Source organism: Spinacia oleracea, chromosome 2 (assembly GCF_020520425.1).
Source record: "Spinacia oleracea cultivar Varoflay chromosome 2, BTI_SOV_V1, whole genome shotgun sequence".
NCBI lineage: Eukaryota > Viridiplantae > Streptophyta > Magnoliopsida > Caryophyllales > Amaranthaceae > Spinacia > Spinacia oleracea.
Genome location: NC_079488.1, coordinates 39,487,747 through 39,503,361, shown reverse-complemented (window position 1 = coordinate 39,503,361; position 15,615 = coordinate 39,487,747). Strand labels below are relative to the sequence as shown.

Genomic DNA, 15,615 nt, shown 5'->3' with positions numbered 1-15,615 from the left:
GGGAAAGCTTAGCCCAAAGTATATAAGACCCTATGAGATCCTAAAACGAGTGGGAAAGGTAGCCTATCAGTTAGCATAGCCAATGGACCTTCATAGAATTCATAATGTGTTTCACATCTCGCAGCTGCGAAAGTATATCCCAGATAAGTCTCATGTATTGCAACCATAAACAGTTGAGTTAGACACTAGCTTGACGTATGAGGAAAGACCTGTCAAGATTCTAGATAGTAAACTGCGTAGTACGTACACGCACGAAAAATGTGAAAATAGCGAAAGTTTTATGCTCTAACCAAGAGACTGAGGAAGAAACATGGGAAGAAGATGAAATGAGAAAGAAATACCCAAAATTATTTTCCGAGGTTAGTTGAGTTGCGGGGTCGTAACTCGTGTCTTTAGGGGGGGGGGGGGGGGTAGAGTGCGGTAGAATTTAGCGCTTTTCACCTAAATTTTGCTCATTTTAGTACTTTTTGTTGCAATTTGCACTTGAAAGTTGTCTCTTCCATAGACGCAGAGTAAGTGTGTAAGAAATAGTAGTAGCAAGAAGTGAAAGTTGTCTCTTGCACAGTAAGTATGTAAGAAATAGTAGTAGAAACAAGTAAAAGTTGTCTCTTGCACAGTAAGTGTGTAGGGAATACTAGTAGAAGTAAAGTAGCCAAAAAGTTTTGGCAAAGTAGAAAATCCAACAACTAAAAGAGAATCAAAGTATAGTAGTTTTTCAAAGAAAGCATAGTAGTTTTTCAAAGAAGCATAAAATTTTCACGAAAGAAGCTTAATTAGTAGCATTCAAAGTTTTCAAGGAGAAGTTATTTTTCAAGGCCAAATTTCAGGACGAAACTTCTTTTAAGGAGGGTAGACTATAATACCCCGTATTTTTATTATTTTATAAATATAATTTTAAAATATTTATAACTTAATTAAGCATTTTAAAAGCATTTATATGATTAGTAAATCATATAAATTATAAAGGAGAATTTAATTGCATTTAATATTTATTAAATGTCTTTTAGAAAATAAAAACTTTTAATATTTCCTTTAATGTAAATAGTTTTTGAAAGGGATTGAGAATCCAAAAATAGAAAAGGGTGGCAATTTTAATTAAGGGTTTTTATGTCTTTTCTCAACTCCAAAAAGATTTTTAATATCTTTCTACCATTTCTTGGAAGCCTATATAAAGGATCTTAGGCATGAAATTTCATACCTAAATATTCATTAAACACAAAAGCAAAATCCTAACCCTAACTTCTCTCCTCTTTTCGTTGAACTTCTGTTCAACCTTACTCCACATCCATGTGGCTGTTTTTCGCCAAAGGTTCCTTCATCAAAATTGTATATCTCAAAAATTTATTGAATTTTCCCTCAAGAATCCTTTTATTTCAAGTTGTATATTAAGAGTTATGGCCAATTTAAAAGTTCGCAGCCCTAATTCTTCATTTTCTTCTTCGTGGTTGTGCGTCGTCGGCCACCACCGACCACCAGCACGGGCAGCAGCCTCCGGCGGCTGTTCTCACCAACCTTCTCGTCACCGTGCCTCCGTGCACTTGGTGAGTTGTGTCCCTCTTCTTTTCTTTTGCGTTTTGCGCATAATTTTGTAAAAACAAAAGGGAGTTTTTCAAAGCTTGATTAATTTAATTGATTTTCAGATTTATGTTATTAATTTAATTAATCAAATTTCATAGATTTCATTCATAAAATTTCAGATTTAATTACTCCCTGTATGCTTGAATATTAGTCCCATTTGAAATCTTGACACTATTAACAATTGAAGAGAATCTTCTAATTTCTTTCAAATACGTACTTCAAAACAAATTCATGCGAGATCTTATTTTGTTCGTCTTAATGTGTAGTTTAACAATATCAAGTTTTTATATTTTTGTAACATAAATATTTGGAGATATTTAAGCTTAAATATTGAGTTGAAAAGTCAAAATATACCTAATATATAAGAAGGGGAGGAGTATGCATGTTTTAAACCTTAAAGTATGGATTTTTATTGTTTTAAATTCATGTTTGACCCAGAGTTTTTGCATGGAATTTAATTAGGTTAAATGATGATTGTTTAGAGTTTTTAATGACTTTTTAAGTATTAAATAGTTGCAGAAAATTTATTAAAGGAAGAACAATAATTAGTTTATTATTTATTTAAGGAGGAAGCTTTGATTGAGTAATTTATTGAGCAAAGTGGCACATTTGAGAACGTACTCAAGGTACATATATGTGTAGATTATGCATATTGTGAGGGGGTCGAAAAAGCACGAGGCTAATGCGTGACCTTGTCCCTCGTGGGTGTGACGTTTCTTTTTGTCAAATCAAGTGTAATTGGATTTCCTGTGAGTTTACACCCAATTGACTAGTAATATAGGAGTCACCATTCAGTTTTTAACGACAATGAGAAAAATTGACAAAACCCGGTTATCGTGACATAAAGGGAGTGCAATTATGTTTGACCACGACGGCCGTAGGTTCCCTTGTGATCCCTGGTGTGGGGATCTCTCAACATACACCCGCAAGGTAGAGATTGAGGGTTCGGGGGACTGTAACTACCGAGAGGAGTACTCGCTCTTCGATAACTCCAGAGGCAGGATATCCTTACTAGCTCAGCATAAATAATTGAAGGGACATGCGTTAACTATTAATATTAAACTAATCTGAGTTGATTTTAACAATATGCAACATATAGTACTAAATCGAACGCGATTATCTGATTTAGATTGTTTTAAGGGACCTAGCATGATAATCCAATTTCCCAACATATTATCTTTATTAGGCGTGATAGAACAATCAGATTTAATTAGTTTAACAGTTCATAAAAGGGCGAGGAAAGCAATTAAACCATGGAAGAGGAACACATTACGACGCACCCTTGAGAGGTGCGTCATGGTTCTCAGAAAACTAACCACCTTGACTTTGCTATTTCTCCTTTTATTTAACGAATCTCAAATTATAGGACAGGATACGTTCTGTTCGATGTTTGGATCGATTGCGACAGAACGCGTGATCAGTTTTGCGGCGTGAGGCTTAGGCTTAGGGGTTTAGAGTCAATACTCAGAATAATAATTGTGTGTTGTCCTCTTTTCACGTCGAACTTAGGGCCCTATTTATAGAAAAGAGTTCGTGGAAAGATAGAATTGTAGAACTCTAATCCACGAGAAATTAGGAAAGAACACATCCCAGGTAATTTCAGCGCCCAGAGCCAGGCGTTGAAAATAGGGTCTGGGCCGTTTCTTTGTCAGATTAGGATTCTTAGAATCCGGAGTGTGTGAGACTTTAATCGAGTCTTTTAGTGCGTATTAATTTTATGATGAAATGCATCTGGGCCCGTTACAAACTCTAGGCTCGTTAGGATTTTAATTAATACGTAACTCTTATTTTCAAATCGTATTAGGAATAGGATTCTCTCGCCATTTCTATCTCATTTAGGATTTATGTTGGAGTGCAACACCTAATTCTGACAGGTTTCTATCTTTTATGACTTGCCACTTTTAACAACTACCCATTACGACAGTTACTATTTTTAGCAGGTTTCCATAAATAGCAGGTTTCTATAAATAGCAGGTTTTGGGTGAAATGAAAAGGGGAATTGAGATTCGTTATTTTATAGGAGATGCGTTGTCAAGTGGAGATTTATGTTCTCATCATCGAACCTTCCCTTTCGGGAATAGGGACAAAAGTAGGTGTCTACACATACGTGTGTAGTATCATACGTAGGTTTATTATTTAAGTCATATAACATCAGGTCATATGTGAATGTGGTGATTATTTGATTCAAATAAAGAATTATGATGCTTATCTTATTATGCATTCACTTAGTAAAGCATGTTTGTCATTGATAGATTATGCAAGCATGTAGTATGAATATGCAAGAGTCTCATTCATGCTAGAATCAAGAGAACACTACAAGAAATTGTACTATTAACGACGGGAAATCCCGTCGCGAAAGGCCAATAATTGTTGATTAACGACGGGATTTCATGTCGCGAACCCGTCATAAAAGGGGGCCGTCGTTAATAGAAAATCACGTCGTAAATCCATCGTAAACCCGTCGTAAAAAATATTTGCGATGGTTATTCCCGTCATTGTTTGGTTTTTAGCCCCGTCGCAAAAGGCTTTTGCGACGGGATTTTTCACCCGTCGTAATAAGGTTGTCGTTAAAGATACAAATTGTTGTAGTGGAAGTTATTATTTGCGTGTGAATTATATTATCCATGTAAATCAAGAAGAAACTGTAGGGGAATATAGTTAAACATAATAACATGTGCGGAAACAATCCCCAAAGCCAGGAAACATGTATAAAGCACAGATTAAGCAAACTTACATTCGAAGCGTATTTTCCCTAGTAATCTGTCAACGAACACGAACTTAGAACTCCACTTGTCGTTCCTCTACTTGGTTCATCGACACGATCAGATCCGTCTTGATAACCGTAGCTTAGACAATCAATCAAGAGTTTTTGCTTTTGGGAAGAACATTTTTCACAGAGAGAGAAAACTGAAGAACGTAATTTCTGAATTAGGTTTAGGGTTGGAAAACTTGTGTGTACTGAGTTGTGTGAAAATACAATAACCTAATTGTATTAAATGATGTAAATAGCCAAGACCAAGTGGCCTTGACCGGCCACACCAAACACACGGACACTCGCCCACAGCCCAACGCCCAGCCACGCTGCAGGCCGAAGCCCACAGCCGCGCAGCAGAGCAGCTGGGCCATGGGCCTGCTCGCTCGTTGCTCCCATGCTGCTGCGCTGCTGTTGCGTGCTCGTGCCACACGCGGGCTGGCTGCTCGCCTTTGCTCGCGAGTCTTGCAGGCTCCGTGGGCCTTGCACGCTTGCGTGCTTGGCTCGACGGGCCGGCAGCTTCGATGCCCTTCGTATTCGCGACTAATATCTTTCGGATATTATTTATCATCTCGTATACTACGAATCAGCGCCGTACGATACGATTTATTCGTTTTGCCCAGCGTATGAATATTCGCGATACGATATATGATTCCGATGCAAGGTCGTATCGTATAATACGTTTTCGAAAACTAATTCCCGAAAAGCTATTAAATGAATTTCCGATTCATTTAATCCGGTGATCTATTACGTGCCATTGGTGTGACCTTGTAGGTTAAGTCAAGAGTAAAATGTGAGCTTAATATTCATTAGAACTCACTGATCGGAAGCATTTCTCTTGCTAGCTGTTCCGATCACTTGATCTCACTGAATTAATTGTTCGCAATTAATCTGAACCTTGGTATTAGACTAAATGCACCTTGGGTGAAGGACATATTTCCTTCAGTCTCCCACTTGTCATTCAGACAAGTTTGCATTCACATTCCTTTGTCGCTTAGTGTTACTTACTGAACATAAGGTAAGATCCAAGCCATCGTTATTAGGTCCAGAAGTGTTTCTCGGATTACAGAGCTCAACTGTTAAACTTTTACAGAAGGTTAAGCCTTAACCATTCTGAGCACGGCCATGCGTTTTACAGTATCTAACTCTCCGAGAGGCCTTGTTACACAACAACACCATATTTTATCAAATATAGGAGGACAATCCATTCTTGCAATCTATGAACACTCACTTTGATTCATAGTACGCCCAATAACTGCTTTTATAGCCTCCTTTTACGGTGCGACGTTTAGCTAGCATCAAAGCGAACTAATTCTCAAACGAGCAAACATAATCGCTCATGTTCTGAGGAATGGTTCTAATCACCATTAATGAGAACTACTTATGACATGACTTTAATCTCTTAAAGTGTTCTCATGGTCAATCCGATGCAAGATCTAATAAGTATCTATATGCAAATGATTTCTGATATCCAGTCCATCTAGTTCAAGAAACAGAACTATAAATCAACTTGCAATCTAATCTTCATTAGTCATTGGTCGTCCAACCTTTCAATGACCTGGATTAGGGATCCTTTGTGACTTCAATATCCAAGTTCACTTATGAGTGTTTCTTTGTCGAAGCATCCATCTTGACATCCCATTTGAATGTTTTGAATCACATGGACTTATCATTTAATACTAAACCAAAATTAAATGAATATGAAATAATAAATTTCATAAATGATAAATGTTTAAACCAAATGCTTATCAAGTTGTGGGCCTCTAACCCAAAATCAAGCATTTAATGTTTTACAGATATAGGCCTTTCACCTAATACTTAAAACATTCAAGGAATTCAAACTTGACTCCATTTCTGCATATGAATGTTGTGTCTCATTCAATGCAGAGGTTTAGTTTATCATACTTTTCTATTCTTAGCATCCTTTCTATCGAAAGACTTTCGACGTAAGATGAAAAGATCTTTGAATATGTTTATAGAATAATCTAGTCTTTTATTGCTGTTAGAATGATTCTCATATTCAAAATAGAAAATTATCCAGATAGCAGACTTATGATCAACCTGAGTTTATTGAAGAACTCCTACTAAAAACAATTCCCTTTTATTGCTTCTTAGGGAACAATGAATTCATTTAAATTATGTAGAGTTTCAAATGATTCCATCCTTTTGGAATACTCCAACCAGTTCACAGAGATGTGGGAGATACATCTTTCAAATGAGAACTTGTAAACTAATCATTGATTCAGTTTCCCATGCATAATATATGGTTTAGAACCTTTGTTACCAGCTTTTAATCATGACGCCTAATTGCATGTGTATGTTTGTGGTTTGCCTAACAACAAGATTCAACTTTTTCTTAGGCAAATGCATGTAGCATCAAATTTTTAGTTCATATTCACTTCCTCTTATCAAGTGCTCATCATACATATCCAAATGTATTAGATGTTCTTGATATGGTTCTATTGATCTTTGATCTAGATCAATAGAGATTGGTATAAACTCATCACGATCCAATGTTCACGAGTTATCTTGGCGATCTATATATCACATCATACATGATTGATTGTAATGCAAAAACCATTCGCATTTTAAAATCTATCCATGTAACTTTTAGCTTTATTCTGTTCAAGAGATACTGAATCTTGCTAAAATCTTGGCATTGCCATGTGATATAAGGTGAAGGCACCTCTTCAAGGTCCTTCATGTTTAACTTTAGTGATAACAGCCTAGCTTTATACTAAGTTAAAGCATTCATTACTTAGACTTACTCATATGGGTTGAGAGTCTCTTTTGAGTCTCTCAATTGTGTTTGATTTAGTAATTACTTTTACAGAATCCGAACAACGCTTTAGATCCTATCCAATAGATCTTTAACCCAGTATGTTCTAAGTTTCTCCATGGTTCTAATATTGAAAAATACTTTTAAATCTAACTAATTAGAATTTGAATGTCATTTTCAATAGAAAGATATGTATCTCATATGTAGAACCAATAAACTTGACTTAGCTCCCACTAAACTCATTATCTACAAGATGATCCATGTTTTCATAAAGCTATGATTTCTCAATAGCCTTGTTGAAAAATATGGTCCAATTCCCACTTGCATGCTTTAATCTACAAATAAATTTCTTAAGCTTGCTCTTTTATCTAGCATCCAAAACTTTTACATTGTGTGATGTACACAATTACTTTCTACAAGTCCAATTGAGGAAGGTGTTTCGTTTTCCAATTGCCATATTGCCATATGCAATGATTGCTAGATTTATCCAAAATAGTTCAAGCATTCCGACTTGGTGAAAAAGATTTCAACATTATCAACGCCGTGAAGTTGTTTATAATCTTTAACCACCACTCTAGCTTTTCTTTTTTATGTGTATACAATATCATCTTTGTATGTTTTGAAAACATGTTTGCAACTAATGGGAGTGAACCCTTTCTGCAAATCAACTTTGTATGTTTTAAAAACATGTTTGCAACTAATGGGAGTAAACCCTTTATGCAAATCAACCAAATCATAGATTTGATTCTTTAAGATGAATGTACTTTGGATAAAATGGCCTCAAACCATTTTATATGGCCTCGAACCATAATAATATTTATGATGGCCTCAAACCATACTTGAGAATTTTAATTCGTCGTAGCTAACCTGTAAGTCGTATATTTTGAAGCACTTCCAAAGTCTTCATAGTTTTCATTCCTCAAGATATCTATGTATCTATCTTGGTTGAATTCTATTCCTTATACGATTTACCTAGGTATTGAACATCAAACTTTAGTGCCTATAAAGAAATTACTCAAGTCCTTTGAGTATTAGGATTCTCTTGAAGCACTTCTAAAGTCTTCCTGAAGCTCTTCCAAAGGATTCTAAGTACGAAGCTTTTCCAAACACTCCTAAGTATCCTACATTTGTTTGTTGCTTGACTTGAAGTCCTTTTGAGGTCACTTCGAGGTCATTTTCTCCCACTTGCCTTTTTGGAAATATGATGGTTTCCTAAAAGACATTATCTAGAGCAACAACCATATGTTCTCAAATTTGTGGTAGATTCAATACCTTTTGTTTCTATGAGTCGCTCATAAAGAAACATATATCTATTCTTGAGTTTGTTTGATGTAAACACTAACTCCCACTGGGTTTGACAACCCTAGATATAGATGTAATGAAAAGATGTACTGAACAAAAGTTCAATCCTTATAAAATCTTATCCTTAGCTTTGACAACTTTGTTTAGTGTGATAGTCACTTGAGAGTATCATTTAGATACTAGATAGGAAAATAGTCGTGATTATCGTTAATCGAATAGATTCCGATTTCTCCATTTGGACATACCATATTTTCTTTTGGAGCTTCAATTGCCATATTGCCATATAAACAATCTAGATAATCTTTCTTGGCTCATGCAAACATCACCTTGACCCAGCCTAGATGTTCCAAAATTCTTGCCAAGTTGATTTTATACCCTTTTGTGAATCGCATTGAAGTATTTCACATATTTCACGTTTAGTAAATATAGCCATATTTTCTCAAATTCTTGTGAAATAGGTAAGTCATAAAATCCATCTTTGGCCCATGAACTTTATTGTATAGAAACTTCTAACAATAGTCCATTTCTATGTCACGTTCAACAAGCAAGACCCACGTGTTTTAAATTAACCAACTTTCAAAAATCCATGCCATGGAATCTTGGAATGTTGTCTTGTTGATATGGTCGTATGACATTGCCAAAGATATGTGGAACACAAATCCAAGTGTTTGATTTGAACCTTCTGAAGTTTGATTGTGAAGAGATTCGTTTGTTTATCAATCAATCATAAGACTCAACCCTTAAATGACCATGTCATTCAAATAAACACTCAACGAATGTTTTTGTTTAATTTGAATGTGAGTCCTTCCGTTGTCCAGGCAGAAATCTATTATGATGATTAATGGAACATAATACCATTAAGTTCCAGCCTTTAGAAGGACTTTAAAACAAACACGATGACCCTGCAATTAATGTAGCACAACTTTGCTTCATTTCCACTTGTAGGTCAATAACCAGACTTAGCTCCCGGAATTTGAGTTCTTAACAAGAGTTAGAACCTCAAGCGGTAATCTAATACCATGGGAGTTTATTTGCTAAGTCGTTCCTCTTTAACATAAACCTCAAGGTAGAAATAGAATATCTAAATTCATTTATTTTGTTCCCCTTTCCTATCCTTTCTAGCACGTTTTCTTATACTCCAAAAGATTTTACTCTTTGCTTGATCTTCTTACTTTGTTATGCTTACAAAGTCCCTTTCTATTATTCACTTTTAATGAAAACATCCAATGAGTCTAGTTCATTTATCGAATCAAAAGAAAATTGGTTGTTAACCATTGGTTATACATGAGTCTTTAACTCAATACTTCATTATTCCAAAACTACCCAGTATTCTGAATATATGAGGTCCAATTGGTCTACCATTCAAATTTTAGTTTGAAAACAACCATGAAGATCATTATAAGAAAATAGCATTCAAGATACGCTCTTATTCTCCTTTTCTTTGAGAATCGCTCTCAAAATTAGTTATCAATCCATCAAGGAAATATCGCAGTTCTATTGTCCGAACGCAACAAAGTTGAAGATTTACGATTCTACAAAATGAACTAGCAAAGAAAACATTTATCATACTTTAATAACTTGAAATAAAAGAATTCATGCAATCATCAAAGCTATTAAACATTTCATTCATGCAAAAGCAAAAACATGGTCCAAAATGAATGAAACGATTCCAAGACCCTAAAAGTCCTAAATCCTTAGGCAGCTTTGGCATGTCTTAAGTAGTTTAAGATTCTACGTAAGCAAAACCTGTTGCTAGTAATCTCCAAATTACTCTTGGTTAATAAATTAATACCATAATTTATCCCATTGCCATAACATAATGCCATTGTTGCTTGAGTTGAAACCACAATCAACGTGCTCCTTTGGGACGCCTTACCATCTATGTCAACTAATATAGCACCACGCTTTGGCGTAAACCTACTACATTAGGTCCTTAGATTTTTGCATGTGCTTGAGTTGGAAGGAAATTTTTAAACTCAATATTGCTTTGGACCTAGTTGTTTCTATGTTGGTTCGATTATTTAGTGAACTTAATCTAATCGAGTCATACGAAACAACCTATCCATGCAAACTATACATACATACATTCAAGCATATATATATATATATATATATATATATATATATATATATATATATATATATATATATATATATATATATATATATATCAAATGCATAAATAAAATGGTGAACTAGTTTGGCCCAAAACATCTTGTCTTGAAGCATCCAATCTTCATCACCATCTTGTTAGCTTGGCATCGTCTTGAATTTTCGTTCAATTGCTAACTTAAAGTTCTAAACTTAGAAATACTTGAAAATAATAAATTACATCAAAATTTCCATGGTACGCAGACCATATTTAAAACTTTACATTCAAAGATAGAACGGTTCGCAGACCGTATTTAACTATCCTAAATGGCCATACTAGTCACTTGGAGTACCTGCATTACATAAAATATATATTCTATGCATTCATCCATTCATATGCTAAAACGAATGGCCCATGATAATAATGAAAGTATTTACGTGAATTAATTAAAATTCACGTTCACATAAACGCGTAATAAAAGATTAATCAATTTCCAAATTATTAATCCTTAGACTTTATTCTAATTAAAATTGAATTTAATTAAAATAATGCGACCTACGAAAATAATTAAAAATAATTATTTCATTTTAATTTCATTTAGTGGCTCCCACTCAAACCAATAATTATTCCGGATAATTAATTATTAAATATTAAATTAAAACTCGCGGCCTAGCCCAAGTTAATAAAATATTAAATTAAATATCCTTAGCCCAAATTAATGCAAACATGGTCAAGCCCAACGAAATAAACAAATTTTTTTAAAAAAATTTCATGTGCTTGCTCGGGCTAGGCTTGCGCCCAGCCCAACGTAGCACTGTGTGGCCTACGAGGCACACGAGCAAAGCCCGCGCACCCCGCAGCCTTGCACACGTACCCGCAGCTGCTGTTGCCCCTGCGTGCCTGGCTCGACGCTCATCGCTGCGCATCGCAAGGCCAGGTGCCTTGCTTTCTCGCAGCAATCGCAAGCAAGGCTCTGCCTGCTTGCCCCTTTCCTCGCCCAGAGCGCGCGGCACGCAGCGCCCATGCTGTTCCCCGCGTCGCTGCGGCTCGGCACCGATGCGGCAGCCCGCGTGGCTCGACGAGCCACACGTCCATCTCAACCTTGTGTTCGTGCCTTTGGTTCATACTACGGACCAACTTAATTTAAAAAAAAAATTAATTTCACGAACGTTTGCATTTATGTTATTTTTCATAAAAAGTTACGATTTTTATTTTCGAAAAACAACGGTTTTTACGATTTAATTAATTTAACGACAATCCAATTTCGTAAAATATTAAATCAAGGCTAACATTATTCAAATTTTAAGAACGAGCTATTTCAACTAAAAATTTGAACTTTTAAATAATAAAATCTAAAACTTTAAATCGTTCTTAAACATTTAAATTTCAGATTTTAATAATTTGGTTTAAGTGCGATTAAAATTAACGAAACCATTCAAAATTTTAATCCAATAATTTTTAAAATTAGCCACTGATCCTTGAAATTTTATTCCCTTCCCCAATTAACTGAATTATTAGATCTAAATTATTTAAAAAATCAATTAAGGATCTAAATTTTACGAATTTGAGGAAAGCAAAATTATGGTTTATACTTATCGGAATGTACCCAGCCACATCGTGTCAAAATTATGGTTTTCACCATAGATCAAGAATGTACCCAGCCACATCGTGTCAAAATTTCAATTAATTCCGAGTTGTTTAGGTCGACCTTTTAATTGAAATACTTTCCGACACTTTTAATTTTAATTCGAAAATTAACAAAAACGCCCAAAAAACATCACTAGGCCTGTTTTTGCAATTCCGTTCCCATGGGTTGATCTTAGAAAATCGTTTTCAATGAGATTAGGGTCAGAAAAGTCAAAAAACCGAATCTTTTTTATTTCATAACAAGTTACGCAATTAATCCAATAATTCATAAAAAATTCCGAAAAATCAACAAAAATTCCCGAAAATTCGACAACAGCAAAAAAATTAAATCATGCTAAAACACGCTTTGAATACATAAGATTCGTGATACCACTGTAGGGGAATACAGTTAAACATAATAACATGTGCGAAAACTGGAAAATCCCCTATGAAACACCAGACTCCCCGCTAACCCAAGCGAGCATTCAAATATTTGTCCTACATTCATTCGTGAAGGTACTCCTAGTGGGTTAAAGATCATATCAACAGGTCTTCCATCTTGCAAATATGGCATATCTTGTCTAAGCAAAATTCTGGAAATGATACCCTTATTTCCATGTCTTCCAGCTACTTTATCGCCTACTTTGATTTCACGTTTTTGTGAAATTTATACATGAATCGTTTCTGGATTATAACTGAAACCCCCCTTTTTCTGGATCCATCGCACATCAATAACTCGGCCCCTACCACCTATAGGTAGTTTTAGACAAGTTTCCTTTGATGTGGATACCTGAATGCCAAGTATAGCTCGTAATAATCTATGTTCGGGGGCATACGAAGATTCTTTTGCCATCTGAGGCGTTAATTTACCTACCAAAATATCACCTGTTTCTACCCATGATCCCAACCTCACAATTCCATTTTTGTCTAAATTGCGGAGTAAATGAGCTTCTAAATGTGGTATTTCGCTAGTGACCTTTTCAGGACCTTGACTTGTCACATAAGTTTGAATTTCATATTTCCGTATGTGAAAAGAAGTATAAATATCTTCATACACAAGACGCTCACTAATGAGTACCGCATCTTCAAAATTGTAACCTTCCCACGGCATATAAGCTACTAATACGTTTTTTCCCAAAGCTAGCTCACCACCAACTGTAGCGGCACCATTTGCTAAAATTTGCCCCTTTTTAACACATTTCCCCCGCGGAATCTGAGGTTTTTGATGCATACAAGTATTTTTGTTGGAACATTGATACATAACTAATGGAATGCTTACAGTATTCCCATTCCCTAATAAAACAATCTTGTTAGTGTTGGTATAAATGATCTTTCCCTCATGTTCGGCTATAGTGAGAACCCCCGAATCTAGGGCCACTTGGCGTTCCAACCCCGTTCCAACAATGCACTTCTCGGACTGAGAAAGCGGAACTGCTTGACGTTGCATATTAGAACTCATTAAAGCTCGATTTGCATCATTGTGCTCGATAAAAGGAATGAGAGAAGCTCCAATAGAAAAATATTGGAAGGTAAAGATACTTCGAAAATGAACCTGTTCCCATGCAATAGTCAAGAATTCTTGACGGTATCGAGCTGGAACAACCTGTTCTTCCTGAATACCCCGATTCAGGGCCAAAGAATTTCCTGCCGCTACCATATAGTATTCATCGCTACTTGGTGATAAATAAAGCATCCGTACCCTTTTTGATCTCTCAGAAATTTCATAATAAGGGCTTTCTAGAGACCCCCAAGGACCAATACTCGCATGAATTGCTAAGGACCCAATAAGCCCAACATTGATTCCTTCAGATGTGTCAATTGGGCAAATACGCCCGTAGTGACTAGGATGGATATATCGTATCCGAAAACTAGCGGTTCGCCCTGTCAATCCCCCAGGACCCAAATAACTCAATTTTCTCCCATGAACTATTTGTGTCAATGGATTAGTTCGATCCAAAACTTGAGATAATGGGTGTAATCCAAAAAAAGATTCAAAAGTCGTTAATGGAGTTGAAGTTACCAAATTCTGAGGAGTCGGTATTAATTTATGACGAATTGCTCCACTTATAGTTCCTCGAACCACGTTTTCTAAACGAACTAGAGCCAATCCGAATTGATCTTGTAAGAGATCTGTGACAGACCTAATACGTTTATGTTTCAAATGATTCATATCATCAAGTGTACCCATTCAAAATTTCATTCCAATCAAATGATCCGCAGCTGCCAATATATCCCGCGGTAACAAAAACGTATTATTTTCGGGTATATCAAGGTTCAGTCGCCGGTTCATATTTCGTCGACCAATCCTTCCTAACGACTTTTGAATCTTTGTTGAAAGAATTTTTTTTGCAAGTCCTTACATAAGGATTCCGAAAATACCGGATCCCCACCCACACAAGCAAATTGTTGATAAAACTCCAAAATGGCATTTTCTTTTGACCCAATTTTTTTTTCTCCTTATCATTCAAGAAAGACAAGAAAATTTCCGGGTAGCAAACATTTTCCAGAATTTCTCTTGGATTTGAACCCATAGCTGATGATAGAACTAAAATGGATATTTTCTGTTTCCTACTCACCCGAGCCCATATCCGTGCTTTTCTATCAATCTCTAATTCTGATCTTCCTCCCCAATCTGATACTATGGTGCCGATATAGACCGAAATTCCGTTATGGTCTAATTCGGATCGGTAATAAATACCCGGGCTTTGCAGTATTTGATTGATCACAATTCTGTATATTCCATTTACTATAAAAGTTCCTAGAGAATTCATTAGGGGAATATTTCCAATCAAAATTGTTTGTTCTTGGATCTCCCTACGGGTTTTCCAAATTAATCCCGCGGACACATATAATTCAGAAGAATATGTAAGTGATTCATACACAACATCTTTTTCTTTTATCAAGGGTTCTGCTAATTGATATGTTTCCACAAATAATTGAAATTCAAATTTTTGGTCTGTATCTTCCATTTTTGGAAACTTAGAAAGTTCTTCCGTTAAGCCCTGATCAATGAACCTCCAAAATCCTTCAAATTGTATCTGATTAAACCCAGGGATTGTAGACATTCCCTCATTTCCATTCCGTAGCATTTGCACTCAATTCCCCGTTTATTTAAAAATCCCATTTTTGGCTCATTCTTCATTGAATTATATAGATCGATCTAGCTCTGATGGAATTTATATTCTGTTTACCAAATCACATAAAATTTGACATAAAAACTCCATATATGGGATGTATTAAATATGTATGAAGGGGGGAATAATAAAGAAATAAAAGTTTCTACGCAAATTTAAAAATGCAAATGCAACAAATACAAAAGGAATTGATAAAACATTTTTAATAAAAAGAATTCTGCTACTTAAATACTTAATTAGATTTATAAAATTTCGTTTAGTATAGAATATCGGTTAAATTTCGACTATTATTATGACATTACATATTTCAACCCGATTAAAAAATGAAATAGATACAGGATTTGATCCCTTC

The 15,615-nt window shown here is 35.4% G+C and overlaps 1 pseudogene; it reads right to left on the bottom strand.

Moving 5' to 3' along the window:
- Nucleotides 1-12,538: 12,538 nt before the first annotated feature.
- Nucleotides 12,539-15,218, bottom strand: LOC130467361 (DNA-directed RNA polymerase subunit beta-like; annotated as a pseudogene).
- Between the last annotated feature and the right edge of the window lie 397 nt (nucleotides 15,219-15,615).